This window comes from Fringilla coelebs (assembly GCF_963513975.1).
Source record: "Fringilla coelebs genome assembly, chromosome: 10".
Taxonomy (NCBI): Eukaryota; Metazoa; Chordata; class Aves; order Passeriformes; family Fringillidae; genus Fringilla; species Fringilla coelebs.
Genome location: NC_140036.1, coordinates 18,019,388 through 18,038,590, shown reverse-complemented (window position 1 = coordinate 18,038,590; position 19,203 = coordinate 18,019,388).

The following is a 19,203-nucleotide window of genomic DNA, read 5'->3' as shown; positions in this document are numbered from 1 at the left end:
CTTTTGTTAACTCTTGTAAAAGATTTTTTACCCTTAGTTAACTTTTCAGGCTTAGAGGAAAAAGATATAATGATATAATGCGGCTTGAAAATGGAAACGAAAGACATTCATAACAGAATCAATTCTATTTTGAGGAGGATAATTAACCTGTGATACCTGGAGACATTATGGGTTCTCTGCCATGGCAACTTCTTAAATTGAACCTTGGTGTCTCTAATGTTGTAGCATGAAAGACAGGAGTTACAGTGTGAGATTATTGCCTTCTGAGATAAAAGTGACCAGGCTCTCATGGACAGTTCTCTGCTCCACTTCTAGCTAAAAGAATTTACTTTTCTGCTTCCAGTTACTAAATTAGTTAGTTTATCTCCATCAGGCTTCAGTCCACTATGTAGACCTCTGGCTCCTCTGTACGTAGAACAAACATGTCAGAGAAACAATGTGCAAAAGAGCTATGAAAATACTTCAACAGAAGGAAGGGGAGGACTGTTGCTATTTGAATTTCAAGCAGAAAGACCAGGGAAAGGAATCAAATCCTGGATCACAAGAACCTGGATTTGTCTAGATAAAGTACCTATCTACACAGGGAGCATGGTGGCTGTGGACAAACACATATTGCACAGTGTATTAAGCTCAGGTCCAAGCTGACCTGACAATCAAATTCTACGTAGATCTTTTGGAAAAATATCTTTCGATGTAATATATTCCCAGTGTGTCAGGTTGGAATTGCCTTACCTCAGGCTCTGCAGAAAGTCAAGTACTCCCAATGGGAAGTGGTAATTTATAGCTAAAACATTGGTGTTAAGGACTATCTGTAGTATTTGTTTGTTTTTAAGTCTTGACTGTGGTTGTCACTGTCCCCACTTCAGCAGTGTTTTGGATACAGAGATTCTATCACAAGGCTGGCAGCTTAAAGCCTTGTGAGTTTGGTGTACAAGGAAACTTTCCATCTCTTTGCCTCCATTAACAGGCAGGTTCCACAGCACTGAAACAGTTAATCCTCAGCCTGTTTTCACCAAACCTGACAGCATGGCTGGAAACTTTTTATCTTGTTCTATTCTTCCTTGTCCTTATCCCCAGTCCCTTCCATCACTCTTCTTATATCCTGAAAAAGAAATCAATCAAAATGTAGATTGAAATTCCAAGTAAAAGTCAGTGTTTCTTAAGGAAAGATAATGGCTGCTAGACAAAAGTACACCACTCACATTCTGACAAAGAATTATGCTGTACCCTGCGTGTTCACTTGTTTCTCCTCAGTGCTGTTTATAGTGAGTTATTTCCTTTCTATTTTCAATGTGTTCCAGTTGGAAATTCCTCTCTCTGAGCATTTGCTATGATGAGAATCATATAAATCTGGAAAAAGTAAAAGAAAAAAGATGATGTGCCAGAGTGGGTAACTTAATCCCACCCAATGACAGAATAAGGTGCTTGTTTCTGTATCTGAGGATTTTATGAATCTGTGCCTTTTTTTTTTTTTTTTGTTAAAGTTAGGGCTTTGGAAATGGAAAACCTAAGGTTAAACCCTAGCTTTCCTGAAGTCTATTGATCCCATGAAGAATGTACAAATGTGTACAAATGTTTTAGTTGTAAATGAGATTTTAAAATGTTGCCTAATTAGAACTGAAGTTCTCCAAGAACAGTGTTGATTCAAAGGCCAGTCCATGGTAGTGTGGTCCTAAAGTGAGGGGGAGGGACAATGCTCTCTGGGAAAGGGAGGAGACACCAGTGTTATTTCTGGGCTGTCAGGAAGAATTCTCAGTTTGAGGGTTGCTTTTGGGCCCATACCCATCAGGGTCTGGAGGAGGGTGGCTGATGCACTCCTTCCACACACACTTCTGACACCTGTCAAAAGGTGATGGTTTCCTGTTACTGCTGACACAGCCCAGACTCAAACCACCGACCCAGAGGTGAAAGGCTCTGTATCCCATCAGCAATCTTCCTCTCTACATTTCTCCTATTGTTAATTTTTACTATCCTTGAAAACTTACACTGCAGAACCTCACTGGTATCAGTCAATCATAAAATAAGACAAGTAGTTTAAGTGCATCTATTTTGAGGGCTAGGCAGATTCTTTCAGTCTGATATTTCCTCTCCATTCTCAGATATGCTGCTCTTTTTTTTGGTTACTTGTTTACAGAAATGAATGGTATATCATAGCCTTCAAGTTTTATTTTCTTCTCGAAGTTTTTTAGACATACTAAAGGACACAATCCAAGAAACTAGAATGTAATTACAGATTTTGCATCTTCTGTATGACCTGTCAGAAGTCTGCTATCTCTTATAAAGCCATTCCAGCATATACTTACTGTCAGTTTGATAGAAGAAACACTTTCATAGGTTTCTTTGATTGACACATTTAAAATGACATCAGTTCCTAGTTTTAAAACCTATTGTTATTAAGTCTCTGTTGCTATTTATGTTAGAAATATGTGCATGTATGTCAAAACAATACATCAACTTTGCTGATTGGCTGCACCTTGAATGGGTTGCCAAGGTAACAGAACAATTGCTTTTAATCTTCTCTAAATTATTTTATTTGTTTGTTTCACATTCCAAGTTTCATATTTAATTTTCCAAAAGCATAATTTTATGATTATTTTTAAAATATTTTTTAGACCACTTGTGCATTCTGCACATATTATGAAATGTGCATGGGCATACACTTTCTATCAAGAGTAAAAAGAGTAAATAATTAAATGGCTTATTTGAGATAAATATCTATTACTGTGTTAGTGGGTATGCAAAGAGCTCTTCAGTGTAGTATATCTGGTATTTATAGGTTACTTCTGAAGCAATACATAGTGATTTCATCTCCTCCACAATTTGATTATCTAGATGGTGAGATCTTCATTTAGGACCTATGTCTTTTCTTGGAATGCTGCTGTTTTCATTATGAAAATATGAGCAAATACCTTTTAGGGTGCTTTCCTATTTTTAATTGGAAAAATAAGTCTTCACCCAACTGGAAGAATACTCAATATTTGTGTGTGAGTTTCTAGACCCCCAATATAAACTGGCTGATACTTTTGCACTTCCTGCTTGTATCTGGAGGGGAATTTTGATTCTTCAGTATGTAACTCAGATAAGAATTACCCAAGTTTCTAATTTCTTCCCCTGATTGTAAACTCCAAACAACTTCTCATACCTAGTGGTGTCAGGCTAAATCTGTGAGAAACTCAATAAAGCTGCCTCTGTTCAAATGCATCCCAGTTAATTCCAGGCAAAATGGCAATGAGTGCATTAAACTCTTCAGTTTTACCTGGAGTTAGGAGACTTAGACACAGTCTTGCATCTGTGACATGTCAGTAAGAACCACCTTGGTCAGTGAATTTCAATTGTGCATATACATACAGAGAGGTAAGCACACATTTTGGGTAAGGTCATGTCTTTATTTTCCTACATTTACAGTGGAATTTTGAGGCAAACCGTATCCAAAAGATAATGGTGGGTTTTCATCATCCTCCAAAATAAGACCTGGAAAGGCACATCCCTGACAATCAGTTCAGGCTTAAGTGGGTCTGGACAAAAAGTGACTTCCCCATCCACATTCTCCCAAAGTAATTATCATGCTATGAAAGTGTTAAGCAACACACAGATCGTCTTTGTAGCAAGCTTTCAGATAATTTTTTTCATATTCAATCTTTCCTCTAGAAACTTGCCCTGTAAGTTATTAAAAAGTAACAACTATGAAGATTAGTATCCCAAGCATTGCTGATGTTTTGTCAAGGAAATTGCAGTGTCCATTTCAGAGTGGGAGCAGTTATGTATCCAGGCATTATTTCAGCAAAATGGGAGATTAGGTCTGTTAGTTAATTACATTAAAGAGGATTTAAGAGCAGTGTGTTTCCTTTGGTTAAGTATGTATCATCATGCTTACTAGGACATATTGCAGCAAAGTTCACACATTCTTTCAAATAGATGGCGAAAGAAGATCAGAAGGCTCCTACACCTGTAGGTGGTTTTTAATTGGTGGCAAAAGAAGATCAGAGAGATTTTACACCTGTGCAAGGTTCCATTGTCCTCTGCATCTTATACTGAAATGTTCCGTAACTGTAACCTCAATAACTTGATAAACAGTGCACCCAGAGTGTAAAAGAGCATATGTTAGAAGAAATTTTAATACTAAAGTAAAGAAAACATATTGTTGATATGAATACAATGGAGAGATTTATGTTGGGAAAGATCAACAAGTGCAAATACAGACTTGCCAGGTTATATCTGAAGAATAAGAACAAACGTATTTCAACAAATAAGAAGAAATACACTTGGAGCTCTCTTGGCTAATTCTTCAGGAATCAGTTTTCACAAGGATCATGGTTTGTGTTCCCAACCCACTCTTTGATGTTATCTAGCCATTGTATCAACTATTTTCCTGTTATATCATTTTGAAATGGCTTCCAAGGGCTTGTATAAATGTAAATAGTTTGGTGTTTTCTGGGTTCAAGTTACATCTAAAATACATAAAACATTAGTCTTGATTTTAATGAATAAACCACCCTATAACAGTACTTTTAAAAAATTAGATTTTAAAAGTAGCATATGAAAATAATGACATTCTGTAATAACTGTTTTAACAAATAATATCACCTGTCTGAACAGTGGAAATATTTGAAATTATGGCTGTGGGGTGGAGCATTATTTCTTGTTAATAAGGTTGTTTGCCCAGTGAACAGAGTAGTGAAAATTCAAATTCTATATCTGGTGACAATGATGGTAATAGGAATATGTTGAGTGGGATACAGGCATGAATGGAAGGAGCACAGCATTCTCAGGGGAGTTTTTGGCACAGCGAGAAGTCATGAGCCATGCCCTGCTAAGGAAAGAGCAAAAGAGGTGTCAGGACCAAGAACATGACAAGATCTTCTAGAGTAATCTGAAGGATATTTCATAGCCTGAAAGAAAGTCTTAGATACTTTGACACTCAGTATTTGATGCCAATGTGCTCTACCCACCTAAGACTGTGAAGTATTTGTGTGCTGTTAATCCTGGCCATAGAACACTAAGTGTCTCAGGTTGAATATAACTCCATTCCCACATCAGTGAATGTAACAGGAATGGAAAATGATACAAACCTAGCCCTTTCATGTTATAATATTAATCTCAACTGGCACAACATGAGTCCACTTTTACAACAAAGATTGGACAGTGAAAGGGAAGGGAACACATGTCAACTATTCTCAAAACAAATCTAAATAATCTAATCTGGTGTGTGGTCCTTCTCAGAAGTTTATCCAAGTCTGGTTACAAAATTACAGAACTGTTTTTTTGGAATTTTCTTATTGTAAAAAGAAAAGACTCAGTATGCCTTCTATCTAAGAAAAGGCTCAAGTTTCAGTTGTTATTAAGGACTTCAGTCAGAAGCACACACAACATTTTTGGATATCAGAAACGCTTCAACTGAAAAAAAGTCACAGCTATACTTGGGTAGTGTGATATTTTTTCTCATCCTTGAAATGTACCAAGCACCAATCTTTAGCATACTGTAGGCTGGAAGAAGCTCTTCTGAACACTCTTTTCGAGTACATGTTCTGTACTTTAAAAAGCAGCGGTTTCCACCCCCTTGCTGTCTGGCTCTTCTCACCTAATACAATATTCATGAGAGACCAGATCAACAGCCTCAGAGAACAACACCCTCTCCACAGAGAGCAGCTGCTCCGTGGATCCCTGTGCACCCTCCCTGGGCTGTGCCTCAAACCTGTTCCAGGGACACCACTCTAGGGAGTGCAGGAGAACAGAGGCATCGCATCCCTGAGTGTCTTCTGGTGCTCTCCACTTACAACAACTGTGAATCTGAGTTTGGAGCTGGTCTCCCATGGACTCTCCCTGGGCTGTGAGGCCTTTGAGAGATGTCACAGAGGCCGCACTATGGCAGCCATACAGTGCCGCCTCTTTAGCGTGGCTGCATTGCACTTAAACTGCTCTCTAGAACTGCTTTTAGCTCCTTTAAAATTGCAGAGTCACTCACTCTTGTGACTTTCTGGCATCACCTCTTGCTGAGGAGGTGCTTTGTGACTTGCTGGCTCAGCACACTGGCACAGGCTGTGTCACCCCTGCTGCCTTGGTGTGTGACTCAATGCTTCATGGCTGCAGCTTGCTCAGGGGCCATTTGCAGGACCCTGATTCCCCAGCTTGCCAAGTGGTGTCTTTGTGACATCCACACCCTGCCCCTGCAGCATGTGCCTGCTCTCAGTGGCCAGTGGGAGAGCACTGTCTCTCCCCAGCAGGATTTTAAGGCTTTTTTGAGAAGCCTCGGAGGTATGTTAAAATTGATTCCAAAGTGCAGGGAAAAGAAAGTGCAAAGCCAAGGGTCTCTCTGCTACTAGGTGCAATAGACTGTATTTTTTTAATGTGGTAGTTTTTTGTTACTTGCCCTGCCTCTGGGCTGTCACCATCCTGCTGGGTTTCATTTCTACTGTTCCTTGTATGGTTTGTCTCTGAGTTTTCTGCTCAGCTGCTAAAATCCAATATTGCACTGCAAACTGACCTAGCAAAGTCTCTTCTGCCTATGGTACCACACCCATGATGGGCTGGAATCAGGCTGGGTTTTTCTGGACTCAGCTTGCCATGTTTTCTTATGCACAGAGCAGCTATTCCCTCACCTCTATCACATACTGTTGCAGAAGAAATCAGCCTGTTACTCACCTACAGATCATATGCCCATCTTTTGTCTGAGGTGCAATGCCTGAGGTGCAGCAGAAAGCTGCGGGAGCTGCTTGAAATCTGGTACAAAAACATAAGCTCCTGTAGGGAACATCCTGTGGCCTTTCCAGGGGCATAAAATGCCTTTTACTGTTGGTATTGATGAACTCAGAGTCACTGTGGAGCAAAATGTCTTGCCTTTCATGTAGTACAGATGTCACTGTTTTCTCTACCCACTCCTCAAGACAGTGATCCTCAAAAAATCAGCTGCTCTGAGCAATCCAGCCTGGCCATGCCAAACCAAAATTCACTGTCTGTATTGTAGCCACACAAAGGTTAAAGATTCCCTCATGCTAGCATGCTGAAAAGGAAGGTGAAGTAGCAAAGCACCAGGATGGCTTTTGTGGTTTATAATATATCAATTTGTACAGTAAATAGGGTCTGTGTTTAATGCTCCCCTGCAGCGATGACTATTAATAATAAAAAGCCCTGAAAGGAACTGAACTTTCACGATAAAGTATTTCTGACAGCTCGCTCCTCAGCACAACAACTGTTGTCCCCAGAGACTCATTCAACATTCATTTGAATCGTGGAGAAAGAAGACCAGCTTGGAAGATGTTTTTTCTGGAGTGCAGAGGGGGACTTTGATCCTAGCTCAGATAACAGCTGCTCTACCTGAGCGGATTTTCGGGTAGATGTATCCCTCAGCCCAGGTAAGCCTCGAGGGAGGTGTCTGGTTGACCTCAAAGCTCAGGGAAGGCACCTGATACCTGAGGGAGGGTCTTTGAATGGCCAGGAGGAGCTGGCAGCACATTTTATCTTTGTGTCAGTCTCGCGTTTCTGGCGAGAGCCAGCGCACACAGGAAGGGAACTCCTGAAGGGATTCGAGTCGCACCTTGAATTTTTTTTCCCATTGTGAAATAAAAAGGAGGCAAAAAGCCAAAATACTTTGATTAGATTTTGTCTGTACTATTGTGTTTTCTCACTGCCCTTGGAGAGTACAAAGCACTTCGTTTGAAATCCATGACCCTGATTTCCCAAGCTGGAGCAAAAAGCAAATACCTGATACTTGATAAACTTCTCAGAGGAAAATGAAGCAGTTCATATAGTGCCTATAAGAACTACAGTGATGGGCATTATGCACATCCCTCCAGTGAACAGACAATGCTACTTGCTGCAAAACGTGTCAAATTCTTTGGTACTTATGCAGACAAAAATCCAACTGAAAATAATTTTAGCTTTGGGTAGGAAATGATAAAGATTACTGTATGACCTTTTTATTTTTTCAACAGCATCTGTGCTGGTTCCTGTAAATTAATGTGAAAAGTATTTGGGATTTCTTGACTGTAGAAGTGACAATGCACTGATTTTCCAAAACTGATTTCATTTTAATAATTTTATTTTTCCTCATGACTGTCTTTGTGACACTGAGGTAAACCCAGAGTAACCCAGATAGAAATTGCACTAATTAACTTTTTAAATATTTTACTGCAAGGCCATTTAGAAAAATTATCCTCAAAGCTGTTCCTTCATTTATGAATATTCTGTTCATTCCTTTTCTCACCAAGGACAAATTATCATTCCCTCTTAACCTGAAGTAGGAAAGGCTTTAAGATATCTCTTGATTTGGAATCTCAAATTATGCCCTTGATACCATGTCTTTTTAAAGTAAAGCTTCTTTCAGAAATAAAGACACTTGCTGAGGTAAGTATCTTGTAAGACAGGAGATCACCTCCTGGTATTGATTGTCTTCCAAACAATCAATACAAGATTTCCAAAAGTAATGAGAAAACTGCTGATCATAGGCTTTTTGAGCATAATTAAAAGGCTAAAAACAGTGGAAACATTGTGGGAAAACAAATGGAACAAATGTTTAAAAGCAAGCTGAAACTTTCCCTCAGTCATAGTCAATACAGACAGGAATAGTCAGAGCTGCGCCCAAAATTGCCAGTGAGCTTTCATTCTGAGAGCAGCTGGTTTGTGGAATCCAAGGCAAGAACCTTGTACAGCCCCTTTCTGCTGGAGCGTGGCAGCTGTCCTTGCTGTTAGGAACAGGGGCAGGGAGGAATTATTTTAACTGCAGAGTTCATGAGATAAAGATAGTGAAGTAGGGACCATGGACGGGAGCGCTGCACAGGGGTGGGTTTTGGTGTTTCTGAACAAAAACCTGCTTGTGAAGAGAACAGACGTGCACAAAGCCCAGCCCTGCAGCCAATTTTCAGTGCCTTTTCCTGCATAAAGACCAGGGACAAGCCAGCTGCAGTGCACACACACGGAGGCATCCTCTGGCTTCCCGCGGGACTGAGATGTGGCAGAGAGGCATCAAGGTAAAAGAATCCTGCTTTGGAAAATTTTAGCTGCTGAAAGAGGCTTTGAAGATGTTTGAGGAGGAAGGATTTCTGTGGTTCTTTTGTACATAGTTTACACAGTCAACCTTTCAAACTGCTAACACAGTTCCGAGCCTAGAAACATTTCACAGTTGCTTCAAAGTTCAGGGTTTTGTCCTGTTAAGTCATTACATTATCTGAGTATAAACCAAAGAGTTTTCAGCTCTGAATAATTTAGGTGAAAGAGTTAGCCCTAGGCCTGGTGCTCTACTTAGGGAGATGGTAAATTAAATTATTCAGAAAGGGAGACAGGTAAAACAGATGGAAAAGGCCGCCAAAACAAGACACCCAGAGGGCAGCTGTTTTGCAGGTCCCCTGTGAAGCACCTCACTTACTAGGAGGGCTGTGGTAATGAGTCAAGCAGTGGTGTTGAAACTGAACTTTGCCTTGTTAATTCATGTGGTGGTCACAGGGAATACAGGTACTGATACCTAGAAGCAACCACCACTGTGTCTAAGCCTGAGTAACCCACGCTTTATTAGAGAGTACTTTCACAAAGCACTTGGGACACAGGTTCCTGAGTTATTTGATTTTGAAAATCATCCTCAGTGGGGAGGGGAAAAATACACTTCTCAAAATATTTACTCAATTTAAACAATTATTCAAAGCCACAGAATTGTAGAATGGCCTGGATTGGAAAGGATCTTAAAGCTCATTTATTTTCATCCCCCTGCCGTGGGTAGAGACACCTTCCTCTAGCCCAGGTTGCTCAGAACCCTGTCCAACCCAGCCTTGAACCCCTCCACGGATGGGGCATCCACAACTTCTCTGGGAAACTTGTTCCAATTGCATTTTGTCTTCTCACTCATATCCAGATTTCAAATTTTGATTTAACTTGTGCAATTTGGAGTAGATTTTTCCAGGCAATTTGGGATTCCTACTACTTCTGTTTATGGTCATATATGTCAATTTTTCTAGAACACATAATTTCAACAATGATAAATAAAGCCCTTTGATATTAAAAGTACTCAGATAGTCCAGGAACTTTTGCTAAAGCAATGAAAAGTTCTAAATTATCTTGCCATTTTTACTGACAAGTGAATATTTTACTGGCTTTTACTGTCAGTCAATGTTTGATTCTTTTGCTAATGACAATCACTAACTTTACTGATGGTTGGCAATGTAAGACAAGTGTCATGAATGTATATGAAAGCTGACACCATTTTTTTCAGGGAAACTAAATAAACAAATCACTGCAATGTTGATTTAATTGTTCTGGTTATGAGGGAATAAGTTGCCTGTGCAAATGGCAAATTAGATGTACAATTGTCCAAAGAGATGTTTTTGTGAACAGGAGCTTGGTACTTTGCCCAGGTCTGTCTCGCTAGGGATGAGCTTTCACCAAGAAGAGAATCCCAATCCCTTTCTCTCCTGCTTCCCTGCCCCAGGAGCAAGTGGCAAAGAGTACAAGAGAAGGAAAGCAAAAGGAGGCACCTGAGCAAGGGAAAGAGGGAAACAGATGAAAGACTTGACTAAAGGAAAGCACTGTGAGGAAAGAATACTGGTGTGGCAAACACTGAGAAATCCTTCTTCTATAAATTCATCAGCCTAGATTCTGATACCCTCCTGGGAAATGACACCAAAGTTGCCACAACCCCACTGTCTTCCTGGAGAATCTGATTCACAGCTGGGCCTTGAAAATTTCAACTCATTCCTGTTTTCTGTATCTTTTCCTTATGGAGCTATGCAGTGGCTGAGCCCTGTGGGGCAGAAACCCTACCCTGGCATTTTCTGTTCGTGATGTTCAGCATGATAAATCCTCAGTCTTACTGGGGCTGGGTTTAAGTGTAGCACAGATAACACAGTTACAGACAAAACCCCTGAAGAAAGCACACTTGTACATAGATCTGGATAGCAACACATCCCCTATGGTCTTTAGATTGTATATTCCATATTTTTCTGTACTGCAGAAAGGTTTTAATGAAGAAAACACATTCATGTTGCTGTTGTTGCAATATAGGCTATCATGGTAATAATTTCTCAGTTGAGGAACTCTCTACTACAGACTTTTGAAATGCAAACAACTTTTTTCAGGTATAATTTGTTTATTGAAGTCATGCATTTATGACATTGTGATAAATTGTGTGAAAATTAGTAAGAAAAGATTATGGCTTCACTAAAATTCCAGGCAGAACTGTTACAACAGTGAAATCTCTTGTTTAATCTCAAATGGCAGTAAAGGTAGTACAGAAGGGCTCAAATTTAACCTTATGAAAAAAGTTAATCTTTTTCTTTTCAACTTTGCTCCAATGTAAAAGTTTTTCTCAAGTAACACTTTATGTAATTGTTTTCCAAAATGAGTGTAAGATGACCTTCTTTAGCATCCTCAGGAAGTTTCTTTTGCTGTTTTATAGGAGTTTTAAGAAATTGTTAGATATTCTTACTGTCTGCTGGCTTCTCTGAGCTGACATTCTGCTTGTACTTATCTGAGATATTATGGAAGACCAAGAATTTCAGTTATTTTCTAGTTAGACAAGTGAGTATGTGAGCTAAGGATGGCATTTGGTCAATAAATCCTTTCACTTCCTTTGCACTTCCTTTGATCTCCAAGGAGGATTTTGCCATCCTCTTCAAAGAAAACAATATCCGCTGATGTCCATCTTTTCTGATTCCTTCTTGATATCTTTCCTTCTTTGTGACCATCACTGTGGCTTCCTGACTGCTTTCATTTGGTAGCTAACTGAGATATGCTTGAAGTATTTACTCTTCTTTCATGTGTGTGTTTCTTGGCCCTGTTCTCATCTTACCAACATTTTAATTAGCCTTATTTTTTGTCTCTTCCTCCTAAAAAGGCTGACATTTTTGTTTTCTGTTTGTTTTTTGCCATTGTTTATACTGATCTCTTCATTTGATACTCTTTTCCTAAGTGATGTTTTTTACTAATTTAATGATTATCTCCAATTTGCATCTCTGTCTGTTTGTAATCTGCATATATGTATATTCCATATGGCACTTTTTCTCTCTGGATGAATGTTTGTAACACAGCAAGGATATCTTGTAATGCTACTTAGAAACTCTTTTCAAATCATGTAATCACCTTGCAATTCTATTTTGAATTCTCATCCCAAAGGAAAAAACCATATATATCTAACTGCATTAGCCATGTGAGGTGAATTACTCAGTAGCTCAAGAAGGGATTGTGATTTCACCTCATTAGAAGTTTTTTTCTCTTTTCTTCCCAATTTTTATAATCAGTAAATGAGAAAGATCACAACTGTCATCTGCCCAGCCCTGGGGCAGTGGGAGACAAAACAAGAAAGATATTCTTTTAGTAATTGCTTCCCATGTCAATGCACAGAAAGGAGTTTTCATTTAGTTTGTTGGAAAACGGCATCTTCTGCCGAGAGGAAACTAATGCAAGTAACAAATCTGGATTGGCACAGACTGTGGAAGGAACAGGATGCACTAGGAAACAATCACCTACTCATTAATGAAGTGGAAAAGCTCTGAACTTATTTTCTACTACTTTGAATTTATATCTCAAATATGGCAATATTTGTTAAAATAAATATTTAAGTAATTTTTAAAAATAATGTTAAGACAAACGAAACTAATTTGGCTGAGATATGTGAACAATTCAGTGGCTTTGCAGGCAGAGGATTTAGTAAGTGAAACTGCACACATACCTGAGAAAATATTTTGACTTGATTCACTTCATTATAAATACTGCCTTGATGAAGCAGGAAAAAAAAATTAACTAAAATTATTCTAAAGGTTCTATTTAGATTAAAATAAAGTCCTATTAAAATCAATAAAATTTAGAAAATGGCAGTATTCCTGTGATTGAAAAGGCTGATGTATGTTGGTTTTCACTCAGTGCATCATTAAAGAGGAGGCAAACTGTTATGTTCAGCTGGGCTGAACTGAAAATAATAATGGAACTGAGATGGGTCTGTTTGAAAATTTGAGAAATGTGACCAGTATATGCAGTGTTTCTCTGGAAAAGCAGATAATTTCAGAACGATCTCATCCCAGAGTATAGCTGTCACCTACCTTTATGGATCTAAATTGACCTTTCTAGATGATTTCATGTAGGTGAAATCCAAACGGTAATGAAACTACCTTTGGTGTCTCATACAGGTTTACAGTGATATTTGTTGTAAAAATGAGTCTTGTACATAACTTATGGCTTGATCAATTATTCTAAAATCTTTGCAAGAGCTTGAAATCATTATCCTCCTGTTATGAAAGAGAAAATCTTTATAATTGGATGCATAGCTTGATCTCTTTTTTAAGGTGCCGGGAAATTAAGAGGCTGATTTTTATAAGTCATTCCAGTAGAATATTTTTTGACTCTGCTCCATTAAAGTGGGTGAGATTCATCTGAGATACACCTGAGATCAGGTTGAGGCTGAGAAGACTGAGGTATTTCACTTGCAAACTCTACAATGAATTTTTAATAATTAATATAATCAGCAGTATTACCAACCACTTAATGATTCAGAGGCAGGTTTACCCCAATGCACTTGCTTATTATATGTGTGCAGGGAACAGCAGTGAACTTCATCTTAAAAGAGTATTTTATACACACTTTGTACACAAGAGAAGAAATTACCGAAAGTTTGAGCTTGCATTTTGAAATGTGAACTAAATTGTGTTTTATGGTACAAGTCTTTAAAACTTTTTTCTTTTTTTTTTTTTTTTTTTTTTTTCTCAGAAAAGGAAATGCACTAGAAGTTGGATTTGTCAATAGCTTTCTTTGACCTGTTATGAAATATTTCAAATTTGGTAAGTAGGTAAGAGAATTAAAATAAATTGCTTTTACAAGGGGGTATAATTTTTGAAATAATTTTTCATGGACATATTTGTTTTGGCTAACTCCATTGATTATGGTCAGAACCTTTCTCAAAGCTTCTTTGGGTGGATGAAAAGTTTTGTACTATGGAAATACAAGCTGTGATTATCAGTTATCTAGTGTTCCTATTGGTTATTCACCAATATGTTCTAATACAATTGCTATGAAAGATGTGGGTTTTGCTGTAACTATTAAAAATTTCTGTCTCTGCTGTTAGTAGTGGACACGATTTGCAAAGTAAACTCCAGTGGCAGGTGAAATGCCACAAGTTTTGAAAGAGTTTCACTGCAATAAATTATCAAATATATAATCCTGTCCCACATAAATGAAAGGATAAAATTCCCTTAACTTCTGTGATCAGGATTTTGGCCTGAAGCACATGGACTTAACTAGGAGCTGAGATCTTTAAAAACATGGCCTCAGCTTTATGTAGGTCAGTGTCAGGGACAGGGTGGGAGGGGCAGAGGCAAGTGACTGCATGAGTGTCAGGAGGGAAATGATGGATTTCCAGAGGGCTTTGGGTGAGCATGCTGTTTCCTCCAAGCAGGGCACTCCAGGACTTAGAGCAGCATTTTCCTGCTGCCCTGTCTTGTGGCTCTCGACTAGAACTCGTGTGTGGGACACGTGTTAGGGTTGAGGTGAGATTTTTATGGGCCCAGCAGGCAGGTCACAGACAAGGTACACATCTGTTTGCACCTTGTGCAAGGTACACACCCTTAAATTATTAGCCTCTTCCTTTTCAGCCATGACTCTCCTCTCCTTTTTGCACCTTCATATTCAAGGCTGCAATTAATTCTTTAACACTTTGGAACTCAAGATTGGCACATTACAGCCAAATAAAAAAGAAGTGAGATGGTAACTGAAATAATGGAGAGAGGTGTTTATAATGTGGAGCAGCAGGGTTGTGTAATAGTGTATAATTCCTGTGTGGTCTGATGAGAAGTGCCAGTTTGTGCAATCTGTAATGGCAAAAAGCCAGAAAAGAGGCCATAAAAACTGGCACCAAGTGAAGACAAGGTACTACAGTTTGAGTAGAGGTACTAGAGGCACTCTAGCTACTGAGAGTTAGTTGCCCATGAGGGGAAGGAAGATATGGGGATTTAGTGCCTGACAAATCAAATTCTGACTGACCTGTTACAAAACAAAATGTTTGCATTTCATCAGGCCATAAGGATGGAACAGCTAAATCAAAACATAGATTTTATCTGGGGAATGTATGAAAGAGCAAAGATAGGGAGGCGGTGAAGGAAAGAGAAGAACACAGAGGCTCCCTTGGAAGGATTTGTGCAATGTTCTGTTAAGATTTGGTGCTCTCCCTCCTCCAGTGCCCCCAGTTGTGAAGGGGGCATGGCTGTGGTGCAGGAAATCCACTGGCAGACAGTGCAGACACACATGAAGTGTGCAGAGAACCAGCTTGGTCTCTTGCCTCATGGGATTTGAAATGGGATTGGTGTTGTCTGTTTTCAAGATGCCTTCCTATTCCCAAGAGATTTCCTTATGGATGTTGTCAGGGAACTTACAAAAGTGGCTTTTCTCTCACGTGAGGATTTGAAAAGCAGAAGGCTCGTGATTTTCAAATCATGCAGCTTGATATCCCTCATGAAGTGACACACAAGTCAATGGGGGGAAAAACACATATGATAAGTGAAATATTTTCAGTATTTTTCTTCAGTGGAAAAATACAGTGACGCTTTAAATCTACTGAAATAAAAGGGAGGTAATATTTTTATTTTGTACATATAAATGTGTATGTGGAAGCTGTTATTAACACACACCTTACTGTAATGATTCATACAGATGTTAAGTAGGATTATGAGACAAATAAAGGCATAACCATTCTCTTAAATCATGCTATACTGATCAGACAGTTCTGTGCAACATCCCAACTATTCACTTACAACAAGAAAAAACATGATTAGTGCACATTAGTTGTGTGGTAAAATGAAAATATTCAGCAAGTACGCATTACCCAAGCAAAGAGTACGAAGAAACAAAGCCAAGTTTACCATTACAACCAGTTTACACTCATCTAAGAAGTTATTAAAAATTAATATTAATTTCATCAAATAACTGATGTAAGCCTGTTATTTGCTGATTCAACAAACCTCCAAACACTGCTTAATTTTAAGCATGTAAGTTAATAGTTTTCATCCTGGGGTCCATAGATGCCTGGAAGATTCTGGCTAACAGAAATAAGGAAGAAAAGTATAAGCCTTTGAAATTCATTGCTCTGCTGGTAAACTTACAAGCAGGTTTAAAAAAGACATTTAATATAAATACTCCTTGTCCATCCCAAAGATAAACATGTGAGATTATGGAATTTCAAAACTGTAAGCAAAGTGTACATTCATTCAACTTATTATTAGACATACTAATTTACTGCTGTAATAGTTATTACAATCACTTAAATGTTTGCTGCATAAACCTCTTTATTTTTTTGTTATACAGAACAAAACCAAGAAACACTGTAGAATACAAATAGATTAAACAGTGAGTTGGAGATGCACTATGGGTATTTGTCCCAAGTGATATCATGGCACAAAAGTTAATGCAAATTCATTTCTCAATTTTAAACCTTTAAAATGTTACAGGGTGGCAACTACTTTCTCTAATACAAATCATTGTGCCTTGTGTTCTTACCAACTGCTGTGTCCAACAGGCCCTTTGGTAAAAATAAAAACTGATGAACAGACTCAACAATTTATGTTGAGCTCTTTCATGGAGCCATGTGTGTGTGACAGCATTGATATGGCAGGTCTGAACCTTGTAAAGAGATAAAAAGAGTATTTTTGCTGTGGCACCATTGTGTATTTGTACCTGAGTGGAGAGGTACCTGAATACCTTGGTGAAAAAAAGCCTTTAATCCTTGTGTTTGCTCCAACTCCCTTAGAGATAAACAGTGCCTCTCTGAGAATGTGATCATTTAGGTGGGAAGTTTTAAGATATTGTGGTAAAGAGGCCACAGAAGTACCTAAAGCAGCGCTTTTCAGCAGGTAGAGACTTCAAGGCAGCATAAAATTTTGGCTTTTGCAGTATTTGTTTGTTGTCTGCAGCAGTTTTGGTTTTTATTTTGCTTCTGTGAGCACTCTGTGGGGGCTATCTTTGGTCTTGGTTATCACTACGGATTCTGCTTTTATTGTTGTGTTGTGGAAAAACCTAGTACCTTAGCCTGAAACTGTTTGGAGCTCAGGGTAGTAGAGGAAAAATGGGGGTTTAATCATCAAAACTATGAATCAGATGAACAGGATTTTTTTTTTCAACGGAACTTTATTATAATTTTAATTTTTCTCTGCAGAACTCTCTTTCTTGAAGCACTTTCCCAAACCTAGGGCCAGAAAAGTCAATGCTCACATCTGTTTTCATTGTCCACATTTTCTAGCACAGAGATTGATCTTGAATTTTATTTTTTCCCCAAGAGGAAGAACCCAACTGTACAAAATAGATTCAGATCTCTACTGGGTACTTTCATAAAACTAATGGTAAATTGCTGTGCTCCCAGCTGGGCACGTTAGCTTTCCATCTTGATTTTGGATAAATGCTATTGGAATAGAAGATATTTATTATTATGAGCACTATATGCTGAGCTGAAAAATTAATGCAGAACTGGGTCTGTAGTCCTGAGTAATAATTTTGCCAAAGGGAGAAGACAACTGGTTTGGAGAATCAGTAGAAAAACTCTGCTAAATATAGCCACAGGAGAAGTGCAAGGTAATGAAACACTGGAGTAAAATGAAGTGCTTGGCAGCCTTTAGAACAGTTGAGAACATCTCTCTGCAGTATTCACAGTGCCTGCCTCATCAAAGTCTGTAATGATCAACCAGCCTAGAGAATGCAATACCTGCTATGGAAATCTACAGGACCTTGCACAGTGGAGGGAGAGGATTTGTCATGGAGCCTGGCAGATGGCCTGACTTGATCTCAATTAACTTTAAATACCCTTTGATCTTCAGAGGGCACTTATCCCATGTTGACTGGTCTGTTCTGATGGAACAAGGATCAAACCTCTCCCCAGGATGCATGGGGACCTGGGTCCTGCAGGCACCACCCCGCTCACACTTTGACTGTAGGGGATGGTGCCCACACCATGAACATGTCCCCAGACACCACCCTGTGTGTGTGGTCACCTTCCCCATCTCCTGGCAGAAAGGGCTGTTGTTCCCATGCTGCAAGTTGAGCCTCGGTGGGCTGTGCCTCTTAAGCTCACAGCTGGTGTCTTTGAAAGAGCAGGAGTTGTAGCCCAACCCACATCTCCCACATTGTACCAGACTGGGGGTCCTTTGCCTCATTCATCCTTGCAGAGAGTGAAGCAGGTACATCCAGTGGCCCCCTGGCAGGAGAGGAGGGATCATTTTGCAGAGAGTAACACACTGTATAGTGAGTCCAGGATGACAAGGTGACATCCACAAAGCCCACTTTGGTCCCCTACCCAAAACCATGCCGTTGGGGAGTTGTGAAGCTCAAAGTCATCTTGACTAGTTTCTATTCTGTATATGTGTTACTGGGGTTTTGCCATACTGCCTGAGGCAAACTCCTGTCAAACTAAATTACATATGGTCACACAGATGCAGATGATGAACTGCCTACAAGCTCATAAGAGATGTGTTAATATTGAGGTTGGTCTAGAAAAGCTCAGACCTGGACTGCTCAGCTTGAATTATATCTTCAATTAATTTAGATTTATGTGCAACTACCAATCCCTACTGAGTCAATGAAGTGTCTGCATTCAGAACTGAAAAATTAGGGTTTTGGCACAGGCAAATATTTTGTCAGGGCAGAGAGACAACTGACAAATAAATTTCAAGTTGTCTCAGAGACATGGAGACAGAGACACTCTGTTCTGTAAAAGCAGCAAGGGGCTATGGTATGGTTCTAAAAGTCATATGGCATCACCTGACTTCAGAACCTCCTTTTCTTCTAAGACTTGGAAGTTCAGGCCAGACACTGTTAAGACTAGTCAGTGATAGCATGGCAAAGTGAGCTCTACCCACGCACACAGTCCAGTGATCCTATGGACACAATTCTGGGATGCAGCACAAACTTCTCAGGTACTCAGCAGCCTCAATCCTCTTAAAGCCCCTGGGAAGGGAAGATAATCAGCATGTTGTCCACATGGACTCTAAAGTGTTTCAGTTGTGTGCCTACCAGGCTCACAGATTGGATATTTTAACTCTCAGAACTCAGTCAAATAAGTCCAGTTTACCTCACAGCCAAACTAAGTACTAATTCCTCAGTTAAGATTATTTCCACATCAAAATTTAACGGATCCATTCCGTGTTGGCTGCTTAGTACTTGTAAGAACTAAGGTCAAAATATATTTTTATAGTTTGGAAACTGCACTTTTGTCATTCACTCAATAGTGTTTGAAATCTTCATGTTTGAATTTCA